The sequence below is a fragment of the Silene latifolia genome, chromosome X (assembly GCF_048544455.1).
Source record: "Silene latifolia isolate original U9 population chromosome X, ASM4854445v1, whole genome shotgun sequence".
In the NCBI taxonomy this organism is placed as follows: Eukaryota; Viridiplantae; Streptophyta; class Magnoliopsida; order Caryophyllales; family Caryophyllaceae; genus Silene; species Silene latifolia.
The window spans coordinates 60,272,236-60,289,141 of NC_133537.1; positions in this window are offsets into that span (position 1 = coordinate 60,272,236).

Genomic DNA, 16,906 nt, shown 5'->3' on the forward strand with positions numbered 1-16,906 from the left:
CGCCCTTATAACCCCCTTTATGCAAAAAAAAAAGGTTGCCTACCGAGCAAACTGGTGTCAATGTTACAGAATCGTACTACTACTTGATTTTACAGATTTGAAGTATGGAACTATGAAAAACAAAAATAATGCTCTGCACATTGTGTTTTGTGTATCATAGTTGTCAAATTGTAAGAACTTTACTTGAATTCAGCTAGTGTTTTTCACGATGGCTGAAAAATTTAAGTGTGCTAAAATACTACGGAGTAACATTGACAACGTGTGGAATCACGCATCTAAAACAAACCTCGTGAAAAAATGTAATACGCGTCTCTGAATGCTGAAGATTCCATATTTCCATACGTGTTGCTTCAGTTGCTGCCCCTGGTCCATTATCAAACAGGTGAAAAAGTTGAAACTTATATCTAATGTGCATTTCAAATGGGAAGAACAAAGCAGCTAAGAGCAACTATAACCTCATAAAGTGTCTCCAATGTAAAGAATGAATATGATTTGTACGGAGTATTGAATAAGATGATTAGAAGAGTTAGAGGAGACCAGTATATATACAATAAGTAGGTGCTATATCTAAGCTAACTAATTACTAGAAACTAGGTAATAAATTTACAATATAGGAGATACATTTGACTATTAACAAAAGATAATAACAAGGAGATTATCAAGGCTTCAGTTGAGGAGTTTGACTCCGAAGACATGACTCGGTTTGAGACGATAGTATATTCTTAACAGGCTCCCGCAAGATAGACGGCCGAAGAGAGAGTCAAATCTTGGATGCAAGTGAGACAAACCGTGGACGAGCTAATGGTTTTGTTAAAGTATCAGGAAGCTGATCATCACCATAAATATGTTGACTACGGATAGTACCCTTGTGAACTTGTTCTCGGACAAAATGAAAAGCCAATGCAAGATGTTTCATCCGAGAATGAAAAATTGGATTGGTCGAGTAGTTTGTAGCACCGAGATTATCGCAAAATATAACAGGAACACTGGGCAATGTAACGTGCAATAATTCAGATAGTAACGATTTTAACCAAAGCATCTCGGACGTGGTATCTGCAATAGCTCGAAATTCAGCCTCTTTAAAGGACCGTGACAAGACGCACTGCTTTTTCGATGACCACGAACTAGGATGTTGACCAATAAAAACAATAAAACCAGTGGTAGATAAAAAATCAACACGATCATTGGCCCAGTCGGCATCACAATAAGCATGAAAATTAAAGGGATTTTGCCTGCGTAAATGAATGCCATGATGTATAGTACCTTTTAGAAAACGAAGAAGACACTTTAGAGAACACCAATGATTAGAGGTCGGATGAGTAAGAAATTGAGCCAATTTGTTGACGGGGAATGCAATATCCAGCCGCGTGAGCGACAAGTACTATAAGCTGCCTACAACAGCTCGATAATTCGTGGCATCAACAACGGGTAAATCATCTTAACGGATAAGCGGAGGATGAGAGAGCATGGGAGTCGTTGATAGACTACAGTCAAGCATGTCGAAGCGAGCAAGAATATCAGAAACATACTTGGACTGATTAATATGAAAACCAGTCGAGGTGGGTGTAACTTCCATGCCGAGAAAGTATGATAGAGGACCTAAATCTTTCAGCGAGAAATGGGTTGAAATAGCCTGTATAAAACTGGCTACTTCAGTTGAGTTCAGACCTGTAATTATAATATCGTCAACATAGACAAGAGCAAACAAGCGAGTGTCAGTGCGATCATAAATAAATAGCGAGGAATTATAGATAGAGATTTGAAATCCATAGGAAAGAAAATAATTCTTCAACTCAGTATACCAAGCATGCGGTGCTTGTTTTAAACCGTAAATAGTTTTACTCAATTTAAAAACATGATTGGGAGTATCGGTATTTGCAAAACTCGGGGGTTGAACCATGCTCCTTGGAGAAAGACATTATCAATGTCAATTTGACGCATGGACCAACCGTTTGAGACAGCAAGTGAGAGGATGAGTCATATGGTAGGAGGCTTAATAACTAGGCTAAAGGTTTCGGTGTAGTCAAGGCCGAGGCGTTGGTGAAAACCCTTGGCTACAAGACGGGCCTTATGTTGCTTTAAAGAACCATCGGGATTATATTTGATACGAAAAATCCATTTGCACCCAATAATATTTTGAGCTTGATCAGGGGGAACAAGAGTCCATGTTGTGTTGCGTAGGAGAGCATCATATTCAGCTTGCATAGCAGCTCTCCAACGAGGATCAACAAGGGCTTGTTTGACTGTATTTGGGGTAACATAGGTGGAGGGAACAGTTGAAAGTTTGGCGTATTTTAGGTTTGACTTTCAGATGTTATTGGAAAGGCGGGTGTTGTGTTGGGGAGGAGGAGCAGTAGATGTAGTGATGACAGGAGGAGTTGAGGAAGGGGCGGCAGAGGAGGGGGAGTTCGTCTCGGGTGATGGGGTGTCATCAGGGGAGGTAGAGGACGGAGAAGGGGAGGAAACAGAGGAAGAGGGGGCTATGGTGGTGATAACGGGAACAAGCAGAGGGCACCAGTCGGAGGGAGTCATGGAGGAAGGAGCATGAGATATTTTTAATAGGTCAGGATAGGGAAATTGATCGTCAATAACCCGAACATGACGAGAGGTGTAAACACGGGAGGTGAGGGGGTCAAGACACAGATAAGCACTCTGGGTTTGAGAATACCCAAGAAAAACACATTAAACGGATCGAGGTTCGAGTTTATGACGAGTGTAGGGTCGTAACCACGGGAAACATAGGCAACCAAAGCTTTGTAACTTGTGAATATTCGGTTCTTTGTGGAATAAGACGGAGTATGGCGAACAATTATGAAGGGTGGGTGTAGGGAGGCGATTAATTAGATAGACGACTGTAGAAAAGGCGTAAGGCCATAAAGAGGTCGGGAGATGAGTATGAGTAAGCAGCGATAGACCCGTTTCAACAATGTGACGGTGTCTTCGCTCAGTAAATCCGTTATGCTTAGGAGTATGGGGAGGGGAGGTGAGAAAATTTATGCCGTTAGTATGTAGATGTTGGGTGAGTTTAACAAATTCTCCGCCATTATCGGAGTAAAATTTTCGGATTAGTTTATTGCAATTTTTTTCTATAATAGCACGAAATTTGATAAATGTTGGAGCAGTGTCGGATTTTTGTTTAATCGGATAAAGCCAAATGTAGTGGGCAAAGTGATTGACGAATACGATATAGTATTTAAATGACTCGGGTGAAAGGATGGGAGATGTCTAAAGTCGGAAAAAATTAAATCGAGAGGAGCAGACGATTGTAAAGAAGATACTGAAAAGGAGAGTTTATGACTTTTATTTATATGACATGAAATACACTGATCGGAATTGGAAATACATAAATTGAACCTAGAATTTAGAAATTGCATAGTTGTATTGGAGGGATGACCTAGACGATGATGCCATGAAGCTTGACCAGGTGTGATGGCTATGTGTGTGTGAGGCAGAAGAGGGATCCAGACGTACATTCCGTCAATTAGATGCCCTTGAACAAGAACCGCTCCCGTCTGAATGTCATGAAGAGCAAAAGAATCGGGTAAGAATTTAGCAAAAACATTGTTATCGTGACAAAACTGAGCTATGGAAAATAATTTGCGAGATATTGTCGGAACAACAAGAACATTAGAAAATAAAAGTCATCAGGGCCTTCATAAGGATTGTGGATCGATAGAGTATTTAAGTCATTGGTGATATGATGAGATGCACCACTATCGAAAATCCAAGAGCGCGGGGGCTGAGCATTGGAATGAGTGGCAGTGTGTGCTTGAGGACGAGAACCTTTGTTTTGGAGGGTGGGAAATACAACATTCGAGTATAGTTTTTAAAGAGAGGGCAGTCCGAGGCCACATGCCCAACCTCATCACAGAAGTGACAACGGCCCCGGTGCAGCTTGGGATAGGATGGGGCTTGAGTCGTTGATTGCTGAGCAGACCGATTATGGTTGTTGTTATAGGCGGGTTTTCGTTGATAGGAGAGATTCTAGTTTTAGTTGCGGGAGTGAGAGGATACATGAGCGGAGGGCTGAAAGTTGGTGTTAACGGGTTCATTTTTGGCACGGAGTTCATGTTGAATGAGTTTTTCATGAAGGGCTCAAAGGATATCGGTGTATCCCTTGCACGAACGGCTTCAATGACTGATCGATATTTGTTTTGATCAAGGCCATTAAGAATAGTGTTTTTGATGTCCTCAGCATCCATCGAGTGCTCAAGTTGAGCGAGATCATCGGTGCAAGCTTTGATGGATGTCATATAGTCGATAATGGTCACGTTGTCGGTGTGATAAATGTTGGCAAGACAGTCTTTTATTTGGAGTTGGTGACCACTAGAGGAGTTGACAAAGGTCCGAGTAAGTGTGGACTATACCTCGTGTGATGTGGTGTCATTGACAATGAGGCCAACAATGGGGGACGAGAGAGTGCTTGTGAGGGCACCAAGGATAAGTTGGTCTTGACAATACCAGGTTGAGTAAGCCGTATTGGGTTGGATGATCGTGTTAGCGGCAGGAGGTACGAGTGCAACAATGATGGTTTTAGGTGGTGTCGGGTTTGTACCATCAAGGTAGGAGAACAGGTGGAGTCCGTTCATGATGACACGCACTTGAAAATGCCATTCTCGGAAGGTCATCGTATCCTTAAGTTGGATACAATTTGGAAGAGTGACAAGGGTTAAAGGTGATTGGGCTCGGCTGCATTGATGAGTTGAAGATGATGGTTGGCCATGGTTGAAGAGAGAAGGGACTGAACAATTAACCGAGAGAACGAATACGAGGTCGAGATCGGGAATTGTTTTATGATCGTGAGGATTGGAAGACTTGTGATACCATGTAAACATTGAATATGATTTGTATTGAATAAGATGATTAAAAGAGTTACAGGAGACTAGTATTTATACAATAAGTAGGTGCTATATCTATGCTAACTAATTACTAGAAACTAAGTAACAAATCTATAATATAGGAGATTGATACTGAGTTTGTCGTACTCCTCGATATGCAAAAAATATTTATAAACTCAATACCAGACTAATGAATATAGTAGGGTAAGGAGGTCGATCCACATAATAGATGGTGTGTTAGAAATGGGTTATAAGTCTCGGTCTTTGTTTTAGTCTAGTCGGTCAAGAAGATTGAAGTGATTTCTATGCTAAATTCTAAGCTAAGAACATGAAATAAATGAACAAGTAAGTTAAACACAATGAGAAGAGACTACGGAGTCTGGGTCACCCAAGTAGGAGGGGTCTAGTCTAAGTCGATATATAAGATAGAAAGAAGGATGAAATATAGGTGTGTCTCTATCTCTCGTTACGAGACGGTCCGTGGGTCAAGCCTAGTTGAACTCTCGCCCTAACTCGTCCTAACCCACTTATCTAGTGCGGTCTAAGTAGCCTAGACTCTCGTCTTAGACGAGTTAAACCTAGCAAGGAAGAGGCCAAACTCTCGTTTAAACCATTCTCCCAAACATGCTCAATACACAAGACAAGAGGCAAACATCCAACAATAAACACTATCAAAAGAAGCTAAGAATATAGGTGGTTGTCTAGAGAGAGTCTTGACCTCTCGGTCTAAGAAATACCTTGGATCAGATCTAGCAAGCTCTCGCTCTTTATTAGATCGATTCCTAATAAAAATAAGCAATCAATTAGCCAATCCCAAGCTCTCGCTTAAAAGGATAGCCAATATGGAGAGTAGAAGACTCAAATTCTCACTTAAGCATTTCTACAAACACTTGGCATGCATGAGATTATAGACAAGTTACCCATAACGAGTAGCATCCAAATATAACTCAAATCCAACCCATTAATCCCACAAGAGCTTCCCCTTAACCCTAGACATACACTACTCAAACATATTAATGAAAAGGGAAGCAAAAGATGGACACTTTAACATGTGAATAACAAGAGGAAACTTAATATAGAAACAAGTAATTGAGCAAACCATAAACATGTAAACAATTGAACAAAGTAAATTAAGATAAGGATTATACCAATGATGAATAAAGGAGGAAACTTGGTTGAAAATACTAAGGAATGAATCTCTTCCTCCTTCAAATTACAACCCACTAATCTAAATATAAACTATTGATAATTGTAGAACTTGCATAAACTAAAGAGGAATTAAAGATTAATTAAATAAAGATTAAAGCTTGATTAAAGGAGGAATTGATAGATTAGATAAATTAATTAGGGTTCTTACATATTTGAGAGAATAATAGAGAGACTAATTATCTAATCTAATGGAGTGTCTAATGTAAGGTGGTGTTGTGTATTGGAATAATAAGAGTGTGTTCTTTATACTAGTCTAATAATCTAATAATAATAATAATAATATAATAACAATAATAATCTAATAATAATAATAATACTAATACTCTCCCTAAAACAAGAAGACATGAGGACACACCCATCTTCACTCAATTATAAAACAAAATAAAGGCAAAAAGGTAAAATGGCGAAAAACAGCAAGGGCCGCTAAGCCGGTCCTCCGGCCATCGGTGCTATGGCCGGCTGGGGATCTCCTGCAAGGTTGAGTGATTTATTGGTGGTGTGGGAGCTGTTGGAGGTGTCGGCAGCCAGTAATCCGTCTCGAAGTGCACTTGTGATACGAGATGTGTTGCGAGCCGGTTGGCTGGCCACCGGTGACAAGGCCGACTGGGAGTTCTCTTGAAAATGAAGGGTGTTTTATATGTATTCCCAACCGGTGGTGAGGGCGGCAGTCGGTGGGCCGTCTGGGAGAGCAATATTAATTTCCAAATAACTTGGTTTTGATTCCGAGTTCGAAGATGTGTGAATTCGATGGTGGTTGTCGATGTTGCTGCTGCTTGTGATGGTGATTGAATACATCGACCATGGTGGTGAATGGAGTTGCAGGTTGCTGATGGTGGTTGATGGTTATATATACACGGTGAAGGACAAAATGTTGGTGTTTGTGGTTGAATTGATGGTGATGAATCATGATGACGATGGTGAGTGTGGTGATGAGGTGTGTGGGGCATGGTGGTTGCTGCTCATGGTACGGAGTGTAGGTGCAGGTGGTTAATGGCGGTCTGAAGTCGAGCTGCTGCTGGTGTTTGGAGGATGGTGGAGCTGCTGGTTGTTTAATAGGTGCGCAGGTGGACGAAATTGGTGAATTGTTGTGGTTGATTAATTGTGGTGAAGACGTGAGGCGAACTCGGGTTTTAATTCCAAGTCCGGGATTGAAGATGGAGATGAAATGGTGTTAATGGTGAATGATGAAATATGGTGTATATAGTGGGTGATGAACAGAGGATCTGCGAATTGGTGATGGGGATGATGATGGCCAATTGCCAAGTCAATGGTTGACTTTTCGTCTGGTTTTCTTGCCTTGACCCGTCCTTCAATTTCGTCTGGACTCAACTTGGCTCGTGCTTCCGTCTCATTATTCCGTTAAACCTACAATTCATAATTAATGAATTAATAATTATACTTATATTATAAAAACCCGACTAATTATTAAATATAACTAAGACGACTAATTATTACAAATTAGTAATTAAATGAGCTATTTAAACATTTAATCACGCAAAATCGAGTCGGAATAAAGTAATAGGACGGGGCTAAATCGTCCTAAATTCGGACGATATCAGAGATACATTTGACTATTAACAAAAGATAATAACAAGGAGATTATCAAGGCTTCAGTTGAGGAGTTTGACTGCGAAGACTTGACTCGGTTTGAGACGATAGTATACTCTTAACATCCAAATTCTCATCACTAAGCATATAAAAAGTGCAGACCTCAGTACAATATCTTTGGTAATCGATTACCACATGAAAGCATCTCACAAGTCTTACAATCTATATCTATATCTCTATAATAACATAAAAATCCTATCTTGAGCACCATATTGTGACACGTGGCGGTCTTAGGATCTCCAAGAAATAAGTTATTTTTAGCATTTTATTTAATCCTACAATTAATAATTAATTAAGACGTCATAATCAATTTTACTTTTTATGTCTCAAATCCCTAACTCTTCAACTGTCTAGCTATTTATCAATAATTATTTCTTTTCCAAACATTAAACGTATTGTACAAGTGAAATAATGGGTGGAGTTAAAGCTTTGGTTAAACGAAGAGTCATCTGTACAATAATATAAAAAGGCTAGATTGAGCAGCTAACTAAACGACACGCGACGGTGTTGGAATATGTGTCCTCCGACAATAATGCGATCACAACTGTTGATCATGATGATCACATGTTTAAATCTCATTTTAAAGAATATAATTGGGAAGTAATATTTTACTGTCAACTGGTCCACACATATCGGTAATGATTGGCTGACTAGAGTTTGACATTACTGTCGTGCGACGGTGGTGATCAGTTGATCCCCTTAGGTCATACCTAAAGGGTAACACACTTAATTGATCATTTAATTGATCGTATGGCTATACGGGTCAATTAAATTACTTAAAATTGACGGACAATTTTGGAAGTAATATTTACGTGTCTCATTGTAATTTGATTAAATAAGATACAGTCTAAGTAATCGAATTGTTTTAATTACTTAGATGAAATTATTGTTTAAGGAAACAATTGCATTTGAATGAATAAATTATTATAAATACAAGATGTTGTGATTTATAATTGGTAAAATATTTTGGTACAAGTAATTATGAATTACTAAGTCAATTTTTTTGTATATGACGTATTTTTATTAATACGTTGATTTTTAATATGTTAAAAATACATAACAAATTTTATGTGACATGTGACATGTGACATATGACAAATTGACAAAGATAAAATGGAGTCCATTTTATCCATGTTAGCCGAAATAATGGGAGGATTAAGGAAAGATTATGTTTATTGTGTGAGTGGTAAGCATAATGATTTCCCTAATACTAGCCATGCAAACCTAGTGGTCATTGTGAAGACAAACTTGTGCATGCATTGGGCACTTCCTCCTCCTTCCACCCGATTTTGCATGAGGAGAATGGCATGAGTTTTTCTTCTTATTTTTACCAAATATACACTACAAAATACTCTAGTGTATTATTCATTCACAATCCATCTAAAATTAGAGTTTTAGAAAAATAAAAACTTCCTTCTCCTCCTTCTCTCTTGACCGAAATAATAGAGAGACCAAATAATATTTTTGGGTCAATTTTTATACAAAAATTAGTATTATTCTAGTAATAATAATATTAATTTTATTAAGTTGTTATCTTGGGTATAAAACTTTGGGAGAGATTCTCTACTTGAATCCTAGTTCATCCATTAAAGGAAGCTCAAGAACAAGAGAGTAGGAGAACCCTCTTGTGCCCATATAAACCGAAAACTCAATGTATGATGAAGTTTTCTTCCTTATTTTACTTATTGTTTGCATGCATAAGATCACCTTTTAATTTTATGACTAAATTAAAATTATAACATTATGAATATGTTGAGTATAGAGATATAGATTTCTAATAAGCGGTATCATGAGCCTTGGTTGTTTGCATGCAAATCGGTTATTGTTTTTCCGAGTTATACGATTAACATATAAAACTTGTTAAATTTGTGTTATTATGATATACCACGAAAATAATTATGCATGTTAAAGTTTCTGGTCCTAAAATGTTTTTAGGATATTTTGGTTAATTTATGGATTTTTATTGTTCATCTTATATAATAATGGCATTAAAAATATGATTTTATGATTAAAATGTCATTTTCGGACTAAAATTAGCTAAACTTGGAATTTTCCAGTGATTTTCGGATATGTTATCACATATATTATTTTGAGATGACCTGTAAATTTTCAAAATTTTTGGAGTTTTTATGCTCGAAATATGGATTTTTTCATGTTTAAAATCGGATTTAGAAGAAAAATAGGTTAATATGAGATAAATTTCGAATCTGGTCATAGAAATTTAGTATGTTGTCACATGAAATTTTACAAGATGTGTGTAAAATAATAGGCTATATTAAAGTCTTTATGCATGATTTATGGATTTTTGATGAAAAATAGCATAAATAGTGACCTAGTAAATAATTGCTAAAACATACCCCATGACTAAGGAAAAACGTCACATGTTGCATTTTATTACTTTTTTCAGATCTAAAATTAAAAAGTTGATGAATATAATTTTTCTCATGTTTTTATGTTTTATTGATAAATCCGATAAACCGCAACATAGTTTTTCCAATAATTTTACGAAATTTTAACCTAAGTTTTTGAACATTATGAGTGTCATGGTATTTTTACAGAATGTTCATAAGTTTAAATTTCAAATTTTGAATTTATTTGGAATTTTGTGATTTATTTGAAGTTTGTAGCATTTTTAGTGTATTTTTAGGTCTATTAATGAACAATTTTAAGAAATATGAGTTAATTATAGTCAAATAGTTAGTGGAGACTAATTTTGAGTCCTAAGAGGTAAGGGTAATTAACTTGTGCATAAATATGAATTTATGAAATTATCGTGATTATAAAACGTTGAATCACGCAAATCCGTAAAAACCGTGTAATATACGATATTGGCTCCTTAAAGGCGATTTAGCATAAAATTGGGCATGTTCATACATATTATAATGCTGCATTTTATTTATGATTGTCATAATTTTACTTTATGTAATTTTTGAATTATGTAGTTTTACTTAGTATGGCCTTAGTTTTAATTGGTATTACCCGAAATGTATGGCAATATCGATTCGGTTGTAATTTTTTGTGATCTCGTATCACCGTTTTGTAATTTAATAGATTTATTTTATTTTAATTACAAATGTATAATAGGAAATTATGTAATTTGCTATGTAATTTATTTATTCCGGAGTTCCTTGAAGACGGTGTCACTCAAGAAGGCGATACATAAAGACGGTGTTACCTCGAGATGCGTGCCATAATCGAAGTTCAAGGGACCAATGGAGTTGGTTTCCGAATATATAGTAGTTAATTAGATTTTCTATTTTAGGAAGGCCATAGTAGGATTTATTTTATGCTTTGCATTTTATTTATATGTTGCATGCATCGCTAAATCGCCATAACTAAAACATGCATTGTCATTTTAATCGAGTATATCGACCGTGTCAATTAAAATTATCGTAATTCACCGCTTTAGTTCACTTAAAACGTGATAGATAATAAATTGACATGACCTCTTGCTAAAAATAAACAATTGAGACATAGCCTTACCAAAAAGTAGAAACCATGAAAACCTATTTCGTGAGGGAGTGCACTCGGCCATCCCGGGGTACAAACCTTGTTACGTAGGGGAAGTGGGTGATAAATGTCTATCCACCGAATTCGTGTTGATGAGGGTTTCATCGGCCATCCCGTGCCCAAATTAATGTGAATTTGGATCATGGACACATTTATTCGAAATTTGGATTGACCTCAACGGAAGTATTCGTGACCGTAGTCGCATGTGTTCCGGGCTATAGATAAACATTAGAGTAATTTTATCGACCAAGAGTTCTAAAAGTAGAATCGATTAAAAGTTAATCTACCGAGTTATATTAATAAGGGTTTCATCGTCTATCCCGTGCCTAAGTTGATATGAATTTGGGTCTTGGAATCATTTATCTAAGTTGGGTAGAGGTCACTAGATAAATGTCATAAACTTGTTTAAATTAAAATTTTTACGAGTATTATTATTAAAACGACATATGTTTTATTCCTTCCATATTTTGTTTTGTAGACCGATCTTATTTCTCATAACAAATGGCAAATCCAAACACCAACGCCACGCCTCTCACTAATACTTCATGGCTCCGATCCTTCAAGGATCGATGTAAACTTGAAAAGAATGGGTCAAATTTCTCCGATTGGGATGCCCAACTCAAATTAGCCGCCCAAGGTGACGACAAGCTTCGTACCTTACCGAGGCCTCTCCACCCGAACCTAATACTAGGTCGACCGCCGCCACTAGGGAAGCATATGAGGCTTACCATAAGAAGTCCGCCGCAATGAAAAACGTGTTGATCTTTGCGATGGAGGCGGATCTCCAAAGGAGAGCCTTTAAGATGGGCACCGCTAATGAGATTTACTCCAAGCTTGTGACAATGTTTTCACAAACTCCGCGGATCGTCCAATATGAGGCGGCCGCGGCATTCTTTGATCTCGACTTCAAAGAGGGCCAAAAGGTTAGCCCTCATGTGCTCAAATTAATGGAGCTAGTCGAGACCTTGAAAATTCAAAAGGTTGAAATCCCCAAAGAACTCATTGTAGATAGGATTCTACACTCCTTATCCAAAGTCAAGGCATATGTTCAATTCCGGGTGAATTTTAACATGCAAGACAAGGACGTGTCTCTTGAAGAATTGCACAAGTTACTTGTGCAAGCCGAAAGAGACATGGGGTTAAATGTCAACCCACCTAAGGATGTGCTTAACATTAGCACCAAAAGCAAGGGGAAGTTCAAGAAGAATGGAAAGAGGGGTAAGAAGCAAGCTCCCACTTTCACCAAAGCTAAGACTTATGAAGCTAGCACTTCCAAAATCAAGAAGGGTCCTCTTGATAAATGCCATTATTGTAATGGTGTTGGACATTGGAAAAGAAATTGTTCCAAATACCTTGGTGATATTAAGGCTGGAAAGATCACTCCAGTAGGTAAATGACTATCCTTTCTTTTATGTTTCTAATTCAACTATGGTATTGTGATACAAAGTTGTGATAATGTATCCCCTTTTTATTGTAAATAGGGCCTCCACCAAGCAAGGACAAGGGAAAAGACAAGCAAGCTTGAGAAACCATCGAGAAGCTAGGAATAGCTTCCATGAAGCTTCGCTTTTTATTGTCTTATTTTAATTATGTTTTGGATTTTAGAACCTTTTGATTTTCGTGTTTGACATGGAAATGTATTTTGGATAATTGGTTGTATTTTGGATAATGGTGGCTTGGTTTGCAACCTAAGTCACCCGTTTTGTCATTTTTATCCTTGTTCTAAAATTCGTCTATACATGCTTGCTCATAGAAACATATGATTATTCACTTAAAGTGATCTAATTAACAACAATAATGATGGGATTCATTATATGACCACAAGCTAAAGACTTGTGTATGATCATTTACAAAGTGAGATTGAGTTAATGAACTCTCTCAAAGGAAAGTTAATCACCAAGTACACTTACAAAATTTAAAACAATTAGTCAACCTATGAGATAGTCCTCCTTATACTTCAAAAATCATTATTTGTGTCTCATATGCTATCTTTGAATCTATAGTGTATTTATTCTAAAGATAGAGTGGGAGAAAAATGAGGACACAACATCAAAAGAAATTTGTGTACTTGTGTAAATGAAATCTATGCAAGGGAGAATGATTTGAATTAAGGTATATCTATTTATATAGTATGCCCAATAGATGAGATCTATGGTCTCGAATAGATCTACGTGACAAAAGAGACCAAGTGAATTAATCAAAAGAATATTTTCTCAAGATAACTACACGAGGAGACCAAAAGAAAGTTTTGGAAGAAAAAAGACTAATGTAAAGTCTTAACAAGAGTTTTGACTAGTTTATGATAAATTTTGACCAATAGTTTCAACATTGATATTTACTTAAGAGCCTAAATGAATCAAAGTTACATCCTAGAAAATAAATGAGATTTATGACTAGAAGTTGCAAAGATTGATATACCGATATCTTCAATAGCTAAGTTAAGTATTAACCACTCAAATGTCATTACTTAACCTCATTATGAAAATGAAATGGTTAAACCTCCTTCCGAAAAGGGTATTTTTGAAGGACGTGTATTAGATATTATTTATATTTAAATAATGACATTGCTACGCATCATTATGATATGAATGAGTTAGAGATTAAAATCTCTTTCCATAAGGTTAAGATGAGCCCACTTCAAAATAGGTATTTTGAAAGGATATGATGGGAACATATATGGTTTTATCTCAAATAACTTAAACAAAGCAATATATATTTCAATTCTTGAAATGTCTCAATTGAGGAGTCAATTGCGAATTATGTGGAATTAAGTGGGAGTTGGAAGTTATCATGTGAAGACATGGAATTTAGTGGGATCAATCATCTTGTAAAAATTTATAACTCATCACTCATTGAAGAATGACGAGCTAATACCTTCCTTCACAAAGGAGTATTTGAGTTTTCAATTCTGGATGAAAATGGACTATGATGAATCCAATCACATCATGAGATGTTGGATAAGTATTGAGACATACACATCGAATCAACGAGAAACGTAGGTTATTCATGTAAATGAAAATGGAATTGCCATTAGCAGTCATGGTCGTTCCTTGAACCTAAGAATAGTTGATGACATGATTAAAGGTTACTAATGTTTCCGCCATTAGAATAATCATGCACATATCCAAAATAAATCATATGCATAAGAGCATGATGGATCATTGGGAAGCCATAGAAGAAATGTCATGAATTCTCGAGGAGAATCCGATGAGCGATTTCAGTGTTTGGCAGAAGACTCTATTGTGTGTCAAGAGGTTGCACATATTGCAGTGCGAACACATGTAAGGATTTATGAAAATCCTAAGCTTTTCAAGCTAAAAGGAGAAATAAGAAGTTTGGAAAGATACTTAGTTGAATAAGAAATTACTCAAAACTAATCTTTCCTAATATGCTAGGACTTGTGAGAAGTGCTAGGCTAATCATCTTGACAATTGTTGCAAGATTCTACAAAACATATACCTAGTGCATTGTGTGTGGGTGAAGTACTTGATCAGTACAAGTTATATCATTCACCACAAATTCGTTTATTATGTGATAATCGACAAAGAAGTTCTTTCAAGAAAAAGAGCCGAAACCGAGGTTGTGAACCTAGATGCGTACTTGGTAAGGTTCATGCTATGATAGATAACATGAACGTAAAGGAAAATGCGATAAAAAGGGAGTTTGAACACATGGATACATAATATGTTAAACTTCTATGGCAATCAACAAGTGTTTACATACTTGCAATATGCATCACAAGGTTGTAATATGGTATTGACTACCCGAGTGTGATGTCGACATTTGTCGTTTGAGTTATTATTAACTCATATTATACTTTGTTACATCCAACGGGTTGTAGAGACAATTGAACCCCGTTAAAGTGAACACAGATTAGCATTGTATTCGCCCATAGTCAGTTACATGAGGTGACGTCTCGAAGTGACTAGAATGTGATGCGATTGATGGCAAGTTCAAGTGCCATAGAGTCATATGAGAATGACTAGTCGATCACATAAGCAGACTGTTAGGAACATTTTGTCGGGCCTTATGACCACTTATAGAGTTCTGGCAAATTTATATAGCTTGGTCGTGGCGAGAGCTACTATAGTATTCTAATGAGTCGATTCTTTTGACTAAAGACTATTCGCCTAAGATGGCACAGTTTCAGATTAACTTTGATTTGTGTTACTACGACCTTCGTAAATGGGGTCAAATGGGCATATTTTGGGTTATGATGGCTGTGGCTAGTCGAAGGGAATGAGTGCGATAGGAATTGTCCACTCCTATTCAGGGTTATAACAATATCTCAGGGCCACTCGAGGATTAATGAACTGGAAATGCGTGGCCACGCTCGGAATGAATCCATGGTGGATAAATCCGGTCAATCAGTTATTCTCCAAGATCGAGGAAACTACTCTCGATATGATCACTTGCAAGTACGACCTGAAAGACACCTTGCATTGAGTGGGAGATAGTAATAGGACAAGAGAATTGGTGACGCACACTTGTCGAGGACAAGTGGGAGATTGTTGGAATATGTGTCCTCCGACAATAATGCGATCACTGCGTTGATCATGATGATCACATGTTTAAATCTCATTTTAAAGAATATAATTGGGAAGTAATATTTCTTTGTCAATTGGTCCACACATATCGGTAATGATTGGCTGACTAGAGTTTGACATTACTGTCGTGCGACGGTGGTGATCAGTTGATCCCCTTAGGTCATACCTAAAGGGTAACACACTTAATTGATCATTTAATTGATCGTATGGCTATACGGGTCAATTAAATTACTTAAAATTGACGGACAATTTTGGAAGTAATATTTACGTGTCTCATTGTAATTTGATTAAATAAGATACGGTCTAAGTAATCGAATTGTTTTAATTACTTAGATGAAATTATTGTTTAAGGAAACAATTGCATTTATTTGAATGAATAAATTATTATAAATACAAGATGTTGTGATTTATAATTGGTAAAATATTTTGGTACAAGTAATTATGAATTACTAAGTCGATTTTTTTTGTATATGACGTATTTTTATTAATACGTTGATTTTTAATATGTTAAAAATACATAACAAATTTTATGTGACATGTGACATATGACAAATTGACAATTTAACAAAGATAAAATGGAGTCCATTTTATCCATGTTAGCCGAAATAATGGGAGCATTAAGGAAAGATTATGTTTGTTGTGTGAGTGGTAAGCATAATGATTTCCCTAATACTAGCCATGCAAACCTAGTGGTCATTGTGAAGACAAACTTGTGCATGCATTGGGCACTTCCTCCTCCTTCCACCCAGTTTTGCATGAGGAGAATGGCATGAGTTTTTCTTCTTATTTTTACCTAATATACACTACAAAATACTCTAGTGTATTATTCATTCACAATCCATCTAAAATTAGAGTTTTAGAAAGATAAAAACTTCCTCCTCCTCCTTCTCTCTTGACCGAAATAATAGAGAGACCAAATAATATTTTTGGGTCAATTTTTATACAAAAATTAGTATTATTCTAGTAATAATAATATTAATTTTATTAAGTTGTTATCTTGGGTATAAAACCTTGGGAGGGATTCTCTACTTGAATCCTAGTTCATCCATTAAAGGAAGCTCAAGAACAAGAGAGTAGGAGAACGCTCTTGTGCCCATATAAACCGAAAACTCAATGTATGATGAAGTTTTCTTCCTTATTTTACTTATTGTTTGCATGCATAAGATCACCTTTTAATTTTATGACTAAATTAAA